General features: G+C 40.2%; 1 non-coding gene across 1 annotated transcript; it reads left to right on the forward strand.

Moving 5' to 3' along the window:
- The first annotated feature begins 12,290 nt into the window (after positions 1-12,290).
- Positions 12,291-12,364, forward strand: TRNAI-AAU. The gene has a single exon. It is a non-coding gene; the product is annotated as a tRNA-Ile (tRNA).
- Positions 12,365-13,057: the final 693 nt, after the last annotated feature.

Below are 13,057 nucleotides of genomic sequence, written 5' to 3' on the forward strand. Positions count from 1 at the left end.
TAGATACAAATTTAATAGATACTCTTCTTTTAACAAATTTCTCTGTTTAAAGATGAGCGACAACACTCTTTATACTTCTGGTTAGGTGCGTAAAAATTAAAGAGTATATAACTGTAGACAATAAATTTGCGTCGAGAAAATAAAATCAAGACCGAAAATATCGTAACAATCGTAGTATTTTATTTCGAATATTTGAGTGTACAATCTCTATGATTCATCTGATTCTTCTTTCCAATGGTGAATAAATTCAAGGGCCTTGGAGCTTGATCTTGAATCTATGTTTGTTGTCACGAACGATGATCTTGTTCTTGAGTTTGAGTTTGATTGCTTGAACTTGACCTTGATTTGTTCTTCGTTCTTAAACTTGAACTTGATTTCTTGAGCTTGAACTTGAAGCTTGAAACTTGTGGAGGAATTTGCTGCGTTTGATCCACGAGCTCTTTCTTGCTTCTTGTTATAACTTCTGGTCCCTTTTCTGAGTTATGAAGACCCCTACTTACGGTTGTGGAAGGGAAGAGTTATGATAAGAACAAACTCTTTCCGACCAATCAAATTGAAGTGTGACATGATCGCATTTGATTGGCCAAAACATGTCACTTGCACCCGTGGCACGATTTCATTGGCCTTTTAGTGTGACTTGGCATGCCTTGTCATTTTGACACGTGGCATGATCCTATTGGCTCTTCCGTTTGTCTTGGTGCGCCACGTCATTTGACACGTGGCACCAAACTGGGCCTCTAGGAAGATGACATCTTGGGCTTAATGAAGTGGGCTCGTCACTTTAGCCCAATTAAATGGGCTAGCCCAATGTATTAAGACTCATTTATTTAATCCATATATATTGGAATTATATAATTAATTCATTTATATATTAGCCCGTAACATTTATTTGGACTAATATATCTTGAATTTAAAATATAGTCCAAATTATTTTATGAATTTAATTTATGTAAAATTTATATGTCTACAAATATCCCTACTTCAAGACTTGAAGTATACATCCTCCAATGCTCCTATAAGAGCTTATACATTTGCAGGGTTAAATAAACCTCTCAATGCTGTCAGACTTCAAGGATAACATGCTCACGTGAAATAGAAAAGCAATTGACACCATAACTAATAGCAAATATTGCCAAAGTTACAGTGAATTAGATTTTTCCAATGTTTCCACGTAAGCCTAGCAAATGTAAGAATCTTTAAACATGTACATCATACAGTTGTGGAGGCATATTAGTAATATAATTCTAGTTGTATATACATGTGAATTAGCTGTAACGACCAAAGTGCCTGACTCTTTACATATCAACCACATGTAGGTAAGGAAACTTTCGCCGTCTTTAGCTTTTCTAATCGAATTAGGAATAGGACACCTAGTCCTTCTTCGATACTGATAGTCAGCGATCCCACATCGGTACTAATTCTTCAATACCCATCTTCGGAAGCTGTATAAATATATGCACGCCCTTCATTCAATCGGCATCAACAACATCTGCAAGCTACGTTTAGCTTAAATTTGACGATTCGGAAGCATTGACACGAAGGTAATTTTCTCTTCTTTTTTTTTGTGCTTTTCTCTTTTGTCATTTTTTTTGTATCTTTCAAGTGTGAAAGATATGTTCTTGTTCAGAGAGATGATCCATGCATGAAGAAAGACAATCTTGGGATGTGAGGGGATGAGTACTCAACCTTGCCTGACTATCGAAGGGATTACTTTCATGGCCCGATTCTTGGAGATTACTCTCAATGTGGCCCAATTCTTGGGAGAGATTACTCTCAAAATGGCCCGATTCTTGGAGAGATTACTCTCAATGTGGCCCAATTCTTGGAGAGATTACTCTTAAAATGGCCCGATTCTTGGAGAGATTACTCTCAATGTGGCCCAATTCTTGGAGAGATTACTCTCAATGTGGCCCAATTCTTGGAGAGATTACTCTCAAAATGGCCCGATTCTTGGAAAGATTACTCTTAATGTGGCCCAATTCTTGGAGAGATTACTCTCAAAATGGCCTGACTACCCGGAGAGATTACTCTCAATGTGGCCCAATTCTTGGAGAGATTACTCTCAAAATGGCCCGACTACCAGAGAGATTACTCTCAATGTGGCCCAAACTATCGGCGAGGCCAACTTAAGGTGCAAAGGGACTCATATGTCCACCTTAAGATTGGAAAGTTATAAAGATTCAACTTGAAGACGATATCGGCTTGAACACTTGGAAAACATTGAAGATTTGGTGGATTTTGCATACTTCAACTCGAAGATTCAGAAGGCTTAAACAATTCAACTTTAAGATCGGCGAATTTGAAGACTTCAACTTGAAGACCGACGGACTTGAAGACTTCAACTTGGGGCTTAAATATTTCAACTTTAAGACCGGCGAATTTGAAGACTTCAACTTGAAGACCGACGGAGTTGAAGATTTCAACTTGGGGACTTCAACTTGAGTACCGACGGACTTGAAGATATCAATTTACCATGGAGGGTTGCCCCTTTTAAATCAAATGAGATCAAAGTTCCACAAGAGGATGGCATTTCAGCTTGATTTTGCATTCCTCCATACTTCACTCGGACAACAATTGGGGCAATATGTATCTTTTGAACTTATGCGACTGAACTTAGAATGAAACTATAAGCTGCCTACGTACCTCGGTGAAGAGGATCAAGTCATACCGTAGTTCAGACAGGGTAGACTTTTTTTTTTTACGTTCTAACTTTTACCTAGGCCGCATCTTTTGAGATTTTCAACCTAGCGGACATATTTTTTTTTTACGTCCTAACTTTTGCCTAGGCCGCCTCTTTCGAGATTTTCAACCTAGCGGACTTTTTTTTTTACGTCCTAACTTTTGCCTAGGCCGCCTCTTTCGAGATTTTCAACCTAGCGGACATATATTTTTTTTTTACGTCCTAACTTTTGCCTAGGCCGCCTCTTTCGAGTTTTCAACCTAGCGGACTTTTTTTTTTGGGGCCGTACATAGTTTATACTCTTGCGGGCCAGGAGTCTAACAACATGCGGTTTAGGCTCGTGCGTCAAGGAGCGTCATGACTTGCAGTTTAGGCTCGTATGTCGAGGAGCATTATGACTTGCAACTTCATGGATAATACTTCTTCAAAAACTTGCCGTTGATAGGGCCGATTCGCATACCATCTGCATCAACCAGCTTGTAAGCCCCACTTGAATAAGCTTCTTGTACGACATATGGCCCATCCCATTTTAAAAAGAACTACTCTACAGGTTTATGGGAAGTAATTATGGGTCTTCGTACGGCAAGGACTTGATCTCCCACTTGAAAGGATCTCGGACGAACTCTTTTATTGAAGGCGCGAGACAATCGAGCTTGATAACATTCAAGACTCTGTTGAGCTTCCAATCTCTTTTCATCAAGAGCTTCCAACTCTGCTAATCGAAGTCGAGCATTTTCTTCATCAGTGATCTCTTCTTGAATAGCCAGTCGTAACGAAGGTATTTGACGCTCAAGTGGCAAGACGGCTTCAACTCCATAAACGAGTGAATAAGGAGTCGCCTGTGTTGGTGTGCAGTGAGTCGTCCTATATGCCCAGAGAGCTTCTTCCATACGGTCATTCCAATCTCGTTTGGATTTGGAGACGACTTTCTTTAACAAGTTGCATAGAGTCTTGTTAAATGCCTCAGCTAGACCATTGGCGGCAGCATTGTACATCGAAGAGTTACGTTGCTTGAAGCCAAAGAGATCACAAATCTTGTTCATCAACCTATTGTCGAATGGCTTTCCATTATCCGTTATTATGTAATTATGTAACGAGGAATGCCAAAGCGATAAATAATGTTTACTCGGATGAAACTTGCAACATTTTCCTTCTTTACTTCCTTAAGAGCAACAGCTTCAGCCCATCTTGAAAAGTAGTCAGTTGCAGCCAAGATGTATAGGTGCCCACCAGAGGACTTTGGTAGTGGTCCAACAACATCCATTCCCCAAGCGTCAAACGGCCAGGATGCAACAGTCGGGTGCAACACTTCAGGAAGTTGATGAATAAAATTCGCATGGAATTGACAAGCTTTGCATCTTCGAGCATAGTCCAAGAAATCTTTTACCATCATTGGCCAGTAGTATCACATCCCTTTTATATGGAAGTGGAGCTTTGGTCCAGACTGGTGTGACCCACATACCCCAGAATGTGCCTCTTGCAAAGCTTGGAGAGCTTCTTCTTCTCCTAAGCATCGCAAGAGTACTCCCTCGAACGACCTTCTGTATAGAGTATCCTTGTAGTAAAGGAAGCGAGGTGCAGGACGACGGATTTCAGTCCTTCTCCTCGGATTTTCTGGAAGTATCCCATAGCATAAGTAGTCGATAATGGGTTGTCGCCATTCTTCTTTCTCAACTTCTGAAACAGCAACAAGATGCTTGAGTTCGTTTTCTTCATCTTCAGCCTCATTTGGCGGCGGTACTACCCATTTTTGGCAGACAGTAACTTGTGCTTGGTCAGGCAGGGCTAATGACGAAGCTAGAGCAGCTAAAGCATCAGCCTTCTTATTTTCTTTCCTTGGCATATGCTGAATAGTCACATCACCGAGCCACCCCATCAACTTTTTAGCGTAATCATGATACGGGCGTAGTTCGGGCTTATTAACCTCGTAACTACCCAAAAGTTGATTAACCACTAACTGGGAGTCACCAAAGACTTGCAATTGCAATTGCTTCATATCAATGGCCATTTCAAGCCCAAGTATTAATGCTTGATACTCAGCAACATTGTTGGAACAGAGTTGTATCAAGGTGAAGGAGTAGGGCAAGACTTCACCTTGGGGAGTGACAAATACTACGCCAGCCCCGGCTCCCCCACGATGCGAAGCACCATCAAAGTACATCTTCCATTGAAGTTGAACTTCAACGACCATTGCGTCCTCATCAGGTAGTTCATCAGTTAGCTCCCAGTCATCAGGTATGGGATGATCTGCCAAGAAGTCTGCCAATGCTTGTCCTTTTACAGCCTTTTGAGGGATGTACAAAATCTCGAATTGTTGAAATTGGAGGTACCATCTCGCTAGTCGATCACTAAGAACAGGTTTTGACATCACGAACTTGATGGGATTTGCATTAGAAATAAGACGGACAACATGAGCTTGAAAGTAGTGCTTCAACTTTTGAATTGAGAAGACTAGCGCCAAACACAACTTTTCAATTGGCGAATAATTCAACTCGTTAGGTGTCATCATCCTGCTCAAGTAGTAAAGAGAGTTTTCTTTCCCCTCACTATTTTCTTGGGCCAACAGTGCTCCAATAGACCTTTCTTGCGCCGCAATGTATAGTATCAATGGTTTTCCAGGTATAGGAGCTGCTAAAACTGGAGGCTTCATCAAGTAGGTTTTGATACTTTCGAAGGCATTGCTACAAGCTTGGTCCCACTTGAAAGGAACGCCTTTCTTCATGAGGCGACTAAATGGTTGGCACCTCCCAGCCAGGTTTGATATGAATCTTCTAAGGTATGCTAGCTTTCCTTGCAGACTTTTCAATTCATGGATATCTCGAGGCTCAGGCATTTTCAAAATGGCATCCACTTTGGCTTGATCAATTTCGATCCCTCGATGTCGGACAATGAAACCAAGGAACTTTCCAGAAGTAACTCCAAAGGCACATTTCAATGGATTCATCCTAAGTTGGTACCTCCGGAGCAATTCAAATACCATCCTCAAGTCTTTCATGTGGTCGCCCTTCTTTCTTGATTTCACCACCAAGTCGTCAACATAGCATTCGACATTCTTGTGGAAAAGATCGTCAAAAATATTCTGCATAGCCCTTTGGTAAGTAGCACCAGCATTCTTCAAGCCAAAAGTCATTACCTTGTAGCAATAAATACCATTGGGGGTGCAAAATGCAGTAAGCTCTTCATCTTTTGGTGCCATGCGAATTTGGTTATAGCCCGACGAACCGTCCATGAAAGACATTGCCTCGTAACCAGTAGTAGCATCGATCATCAGCTCTGGAATAGGAAGCGGGAATTCATCTTTGGGACACGCATTATTGAGGTCCCTGAAGTCAACGCATACTCGAATCTGGCCATTCTTCTTCCTTACCGGGACAATACTTGAAACCCATGTTGGGTATTTAACTTCCCGAATAAATCCAGCTTCAATGAGTTTGTTAACTTCAGTTTCAATCAGGGGAACCAAGTCCGGCCTAAAACACCTTTGAGCTTGTTTAACAGGGCGAGCACCATTTTTGACTGCAAGGTGACGGACTGCTACTTTCGGGTCCAAGCCAGGCATCTCTTTGTAACTCCAAGCAAAGACATCCCTGAACTCTTTGAGTAACTCAATATAAGTGCTCTCTTCATCAGCTTCTAGTAAAGCACTTAGGTAGGTGGGTCTTAGTTCTTCATCGGTGCCAAGGTTAACTTCTTTTAAGGCATCAACTGTCGTCTTCACTCCTTCTTCAAGTTCAGATGGAGCATCTTTCGCATCTTCATCTTCTTGAGGGTCCCCATCATTGAAGGATATGTGATAACACGGCGAAACATCCTCCAATTCTACCTTATCTTCCGTTGAAGATGGAATACCATTCTCGACTTGTACAGTAACATGATACGAAGAACCCACACTTTCTTCGTCTTCATCACGTTCCTTAGTATAGACCACAGTATATGGCTTTACCTTCAGTACTTCTTTACATGAAACCACAAGTTTTGTTTGTCGCCTCATTCTAGAAGGAACCAAACTTTGGAAATCCTTAGAGATCTCTTGGATTTTGGGTGAAGCGGGTGTTCTTATGCTTTGAAAATTTCTCCGGAACTTGTTCCCCTTCTTTAGTGGACCCAATCTTTCAAACACGGAGGTCCTCGCAGGTGATTTTCCAAGTCGATCAAAGACGGCGGCTGCTTCATCTTCTACAGTGATATAATTTCTGCTCGCCCTTCTTATTGAGATGCGCACTGGTGACGGTTTCTTGTATCCCAAACTTTCACGTGGTTGCATTATTGCAGCTTCTGATGGGAGCTTCCCTAACTTTGACGGCTCATTGGGATTGTATCCAGCTTTTGCAAATAGCTTGTAAGCGTTAGGGTCAAAACCTTCATCTGTTCGCTTTGTAGGGAGTGCCACATTCTGCAAACGATTTTGGGCTACAAACCCTGCAAGCGGCATTGAGGGAAACTTTACTGCCTCAATTCGTTTAACCGGAAGAATTAACTCCTTTAGCATGTTAGCTTGGAGATTAGATGGTTCGCCTTCGTCTTTCTTCCTTTTAGGGACATATTGGAGCTCCAGACTTACTTTCTTGCCATAAGACGTAATATTCCCTCTATAAGATTTATTCGCATCGGGTTGTACCTCCTTACTAACAGCTTTGGCTTCACCAGTAGTCACCTCTTCTCTTTTAGTCGAGGGCTTTTTATTCTTGCTTTTCATGCCATCATCAGCTTTCAGCTCCTTCACAACGCGGTTCTTCAAGTAGAACTTTGCATCGGCGAAGTGTGACTCAGCCTCGGTGAATGGCTCATCATCAGCAACTATCCTCTTCTCGACTTCACCCTCGTAGTATTTTAAACATTGATGGTAGGTAGACGGAACTACTTTATTCTCATGTATCCAAGGCCTCCCAAGCAAAACATTGTATGAAGTCTTCGCGTCGATCATATGCAGCCATGCACTTGATTGCATATCTTCAATAGTGATTCCAGCCTGATCGCGCCTATGGCTCTTTGCCCCCTTGGTTGAATCCTTGGATCATCACACGACTTTCTGAGAGTTCGTTCATAGGAATACCAAGTTCTTTCACAGTATGGATTGGCAAAATGTTCACTGAGGATCCTCCATCAACCAAAATCCGATTTACCCTTTCATCGCGCATATAGCCAACCAGGTACAATGGGCGGTTATGAGGAGTTTCACCTAGCAAAAGATCGCCATTCGTGAACGTGACCTTTTCCTCACAAGCATTAACTTCTTGAGGAGTGGACTCGATGGGTTTTTCCGAAGATGGTGCCAACGATAGGTCATCACTATTTTCTTCCCCTTTGTCAGCATGGCAACAAGAGGCCTCAACACGATCACAGGAAATCTTCGTGCGGAACCAAGATGGCAAGAAATCCTCCAAAGTCACTATATGTCGTGGCTTTTGAGGGTGGTGTATCTCCACTTTTGCTTTCTTCAAACGCTTAACTGGATTCTTTTTCATTGGTCTTTTTACCATCATCTTCCTTGTTGGTTGTTCTACTGATTCTTTTCGTGGGCTCCTTTTGTGGCACCTACGACGAGTCACCAATGTCCAACCTTCATCATCATCAGGTTGATCGTCTTCAACTTTGTTGTTCTCCAGTAATTCTTCATTTTTACTTTCTTTAATACGGCATAATTCATCCATACTAAATGAGCCGAAGGTGATAGAGACTTGGTTTGCGCTTGCTTTCTCATCTTCCAGGACGATCTTCTTTTCGCGAGCCAAGCCCATGACTTTGTCCTTAAAGACAAAGCACTTCTCCAGAGGGTGGCTTACAAGTCGGTGATATTTGCAGTAGTTTGGGTCATTTGTTTTCCCAGCTTTATTTGGTCGCTTCATCTCCGGAAGCTCAATGAGATTTAACTCGAGGAGTTCTTCGAAAATGGCTGGCACATCAGAATCCAGGAATAGGTACTCTTTCTCCTGCATCTCTTTTAGAGTCAACTTTCCACTTGGCTTGTCTTGAAAAGAAGTGGATTTCATACTCTGCTTCTTGCTCACCTTCGTCGTGAACTTCATAGGTGACGTATTGACATTCATAGCTTCTTTACTTTCAGACTTGGGTATGAACTTGCCCCACTTCCTGACTTCTTGCTTGTCATTCGCTTTGCGAGGTTCATAGATGGGCAGCCTTTCATATCCAGTGGAGGCCATGCTCAATTCCATGTCATGGGCACGAGTTGTAAGTTCTTCAAATGTGCTAGGCTTGATACCTTGCAAGATGTAGCGCAATCCCCAATGCATGCCTTGGATGCACATCTCTATGCATGAAGCTTCATTAAGCCTGTCTTTGCAGTTGAGGCTTGCATTCCTCCAACGATTGATAAAGTCGATAACTGGTTCCCCCTTTCGTTGACGAGTATTTGTAAGCTCTATCATACTCACCGTGCGTCTTGTGCTATAAAAGCGATTGAGGAATTCTTGCTCTAGTTGATCCCAGTTGTCGATAGATCCAGCCTCGAGGTCCGTGTACCAGTCAAAAGCGTTTCCTTTTAGCGAGCGGACAAACTGCTTGATGAGGTAATCTCCATAAGTCCCAGCATTGTTGCACGTCTCCACGAAGTGCGCAACATGTTGCTTCGGGTTACCTTTACCATCAAACTGTTGAAACTTCGGAGGTTGATAGCCAGCAGGCATCCTCAACATATCGACCCTTGCAGTGTACGGCTTTGCATATGTAAGGGAGGATTTGGAAGCAACTTCATATTTGTTCTTAATGGTTCCTTCGATGAACTCCTTCAGTTGATCGATTGGAATCATCCCTTCAGATAAGACAGGGATAGCCTTAGTGGATGCTGCTTGTCTTGGGAGAGAGTCACTCTCTAGAACTTCTGGGAGCTTGCCGGGTGCATGGGTAGATTCTTCTTCCATCAAGATTCCCACCCTGTCTGTTAGCTTGTCAATTCTAGCCTCTTGATTTTGCATGCATTTGGTCAAGCTAGCGATCGCTTCCGTCAACTTTGCCAACTGCTCCTCCATGGATGAAGTGTTTGTCACTATGGCTTGCATGATTGTCGTGGATGACGGAGAGTAGCATGGATTTTCACACAGATTGATCCTTGATTGGCTCACGCTATGTGGTGTAAGTGGGGAGGATCCATCACTTGAAGCATCATCATCTTCCTTCACAGTAGAGTGCTTGGAGCCGGAGAGGTCAAGCAGAGCAAGAGTTTTCTTGATCTTTTCAGCAACATCGCTTCCTCCTTCAGATGCGTTTGTGGCAGATCTTGCTCCTTTTGAGGATGAAGATCCGAAAACAGGGGTTGATGCGGACGGCACATAGGGTGCTTGTTGTCCTAAAGAGCTTGCTTTTCTCCTCGTAACTGGTTCGAAGCTTTCAAAGGTGACATCGAGGATGCTTTCCACATCAGCATAGAACCTGGAGTTAGCAGCCTTGGTGGAAGTTGAAACTGAGTTAATTTTCTTTGAAGCCATTTCAACGTTCTTGAACTTTGGTGATTGAAAAGTTGAGATGAGAGGTAGAGATTGTCCCACTGGGCGTGCCAGAATTTGTAGACAATAAATTTGCGTCGAGAAAATAATCGCAACAATCGTAGTATTTTATTTCGAATATTTGAGTGTACAATCTCTATGATTCCTCTGATTCTTCTTTCCAATGGTGAATAAATTCAAGGGCCTTGGAGCTTAATCTTGAATCAATGTTTGTTGTCACGAACGATGATCTTGTTCTTAAGCTTGAGTTTGATTGCTTGAACTTGACCTTGATTTGTTCTTCGTTCTTGAACTTGAACTTGATTTCTTGAGCTTGAACTTGAAGCTTGAAACTTGTGGAGAAATTTGCAGCGTTTGATCCACGAGCTCTTTCTTGCTTCTTGGTGTAACTTCTGATCCCTTTTCTGAGTTATGAAGACCCCTATTTATAGTTGTGGAAGGGAAGAATTATGATAAGAACAAACTCTTTCCGACCAATCAAATTGAAGTGTGACATGATCGCATTTGATTGGCCAAAACATGTCACTTGCACCCGTGGCACGATTTCATTGGCCTTTTAGTGTGACTTGGCATGCCTTGTCATTTTGACACGTGGCATGATCCTATTGGCTCTTCCGTTTGACTTGGTGCGCTACGTCATTTGACACGTGGCACCAAACTGGGCCTCTAGGAAGATGACATCTTGGGCTTAATGAAGTGGGCTCGTCACTTTAGCCCAATTAAATGGGCTAGCCCAATGGATTAAGATTATTTTATTTAATCCATATATATTGGACCTATATAATTAATTCATTTATATATTAGCCCGTAACATTTATTTGGATTAATATATCTTGAATTTAAAATATAGTCCAAATTATTTTATGAATTTAATTTATGTAAAATTTATATGTCTACAATAACTTCTTTTAAAATTTATTAGCTGCCGTTCTATAATATAATTGTGGTGTATATTTAATTTAATGTGAAAATTTGTGTTTGTAACTAATTATTATAGTACTTACTTTGATTAAAAGTAGTGAATATCCCTTTTAAAATGTGTTGAATATTTCAGGACATTTGAAACTCAAAAGAAGCATATAGTGATATATACTTAGAATTAGCAAAAGATGGGTACAGAATAAATAACGTATAATTAATCAAAATGAAAGAGAAAAATAATTGTTGAGATAATACGACATGCTCTTTGTTCTAATCCGTATTGCATGTTTATTTACTATTGAGGATTACCCGATAGGTATTTTTGGATGTATGCACAATAACAGAGACACCCCAAAAAAAAAGGGAAATTACCAGTTATGTCCATTTATAAGTAGCTCATTACAAAAATTGGCCAATTGATCAAATATTACTAATATTAGTCAAATTAGCCAATTAGCTATTTGAAGCAAAAAAATATCAAATTTTTGCTTAGTTTTGAGTGGGTGTTATTAGAACATATTGGGCACAACTTAAGGAGCTTGAATCTCAATTTTGGGATGATTTGGTGAAGTTTTGAGGTGGTTTGAATTGAAAATTCGACGTAAAAACTGAAAATGAAAAAAAAATGATATGTGTATCACATTGTGTATCATTTGTGTATCACATATGTATCATATTTGTATCAATTGTGTATCACATGTATATCCATGTATACCTGTGTGTGAGATACATACGTGATACATGTTTGATACATGTGTCGCAGAAGACTTTTTTGAACTCGATTTAATTACGAATTTTGATACAAAACCAGTCCAAATCACCTTCAATCTTCCTCAAATTTTGTATATTGACTTATCTATATATTTTCAATGAATTTCAACTGTACCCATTGAAAAAATTCCTTTTTTGCTTAGATTTTTGGAATATTGTATATATTTTTGTATTTCATCACCTTATTTGCTACCCCGTCAATGAAATTTCCTTTCCGTCTTGTATCTAATGTTGCTAATCACGCTTAAAAATATGGAAGGTGATTTTTGCATGTGATTCTTTGAAAGAAAGAACCTTATTATTTGGTGTTTCAATTTTTGTTGGCTAGTTTTGATAAGTTTATGACTAATGGCTAGAGGTTGGTAAGTTGAGATTTATTTGGGACATTTTTGTAAGTTTCCCGAAAAAAAAAGGTTAACTAATAATTTGGTGGAGTGTGGTTACAGAAAATGTCAACTGGCCCATTAGCTCAGTTGGTTAGAGCGTTGTGCTAATAACGCGAAGGTCGCACGTTTAAAACCTGCATGGGCCATTTAGTTCTGTTTACATACTTTTGATGTATTTCGGATTTTCCTGGCAGCTGTAGTTTAATAAGGCCCAAATAAATAGGCCGTTTATTTGGGGCTCTTAGCCCAATTTTTACCGCCTGTATTCGGTTTGGGATTTTTACCTAGCTATACTATATTAGAAACTTATTTACCTATGTTCTCTATGTTTTAAAGTTTTTAATAAGTATCTAGATTTTTCTTACAAATTATATATATTGCTTCCTAAAAGACTACACTCCATTATTAGTGCCTTCAATTAAGGTATTAAATTATATTCTTTCCTTTTTTTCCCTCTCCTCTTCTCTCTCCTTTTTTTTTTCCAATTAAAATCCCTTAATCTACGACCAAAATCTCCACCGTCTCTCCTCTCACCATTAACTTTATATTATTAAAAAATATTCTGAAATTTTATGATAATTGTAGGATAACTGTATAATAATTGTATCTGGATTGTGTCAGCTACATAAACGCTTAAAACATAAATGTATCATACTTGTATCACGTTTGTATCTAACTTGTATCTGGTATATTAATATCCAAAATAATACATGATACAATACTAATAAACTAATATACAATTATCATACTTGTGATACAAACTGTGAAATTCGCCATGAACGCACAATTGCTCGTAACAATATGCAATGAATATACAATAATCATTGTAATACAATTCG

The sequence above is a fragment of the Nicotiana attenuata genome, unplaced genomic scaffold (assembly GCF_001879085.1).
Source record: "Nicotiana attenuata strain UT unplaced genomic scaffold, NIATTr2, whole genome shotgun sequence".
Taxonomy (NCBI): Eukaryota; Viridiplantae; Streptophyta; class Magnoliopsida; order Solanales; family Solanaceae; genus Nicotiana; species Nicotiana attenuata.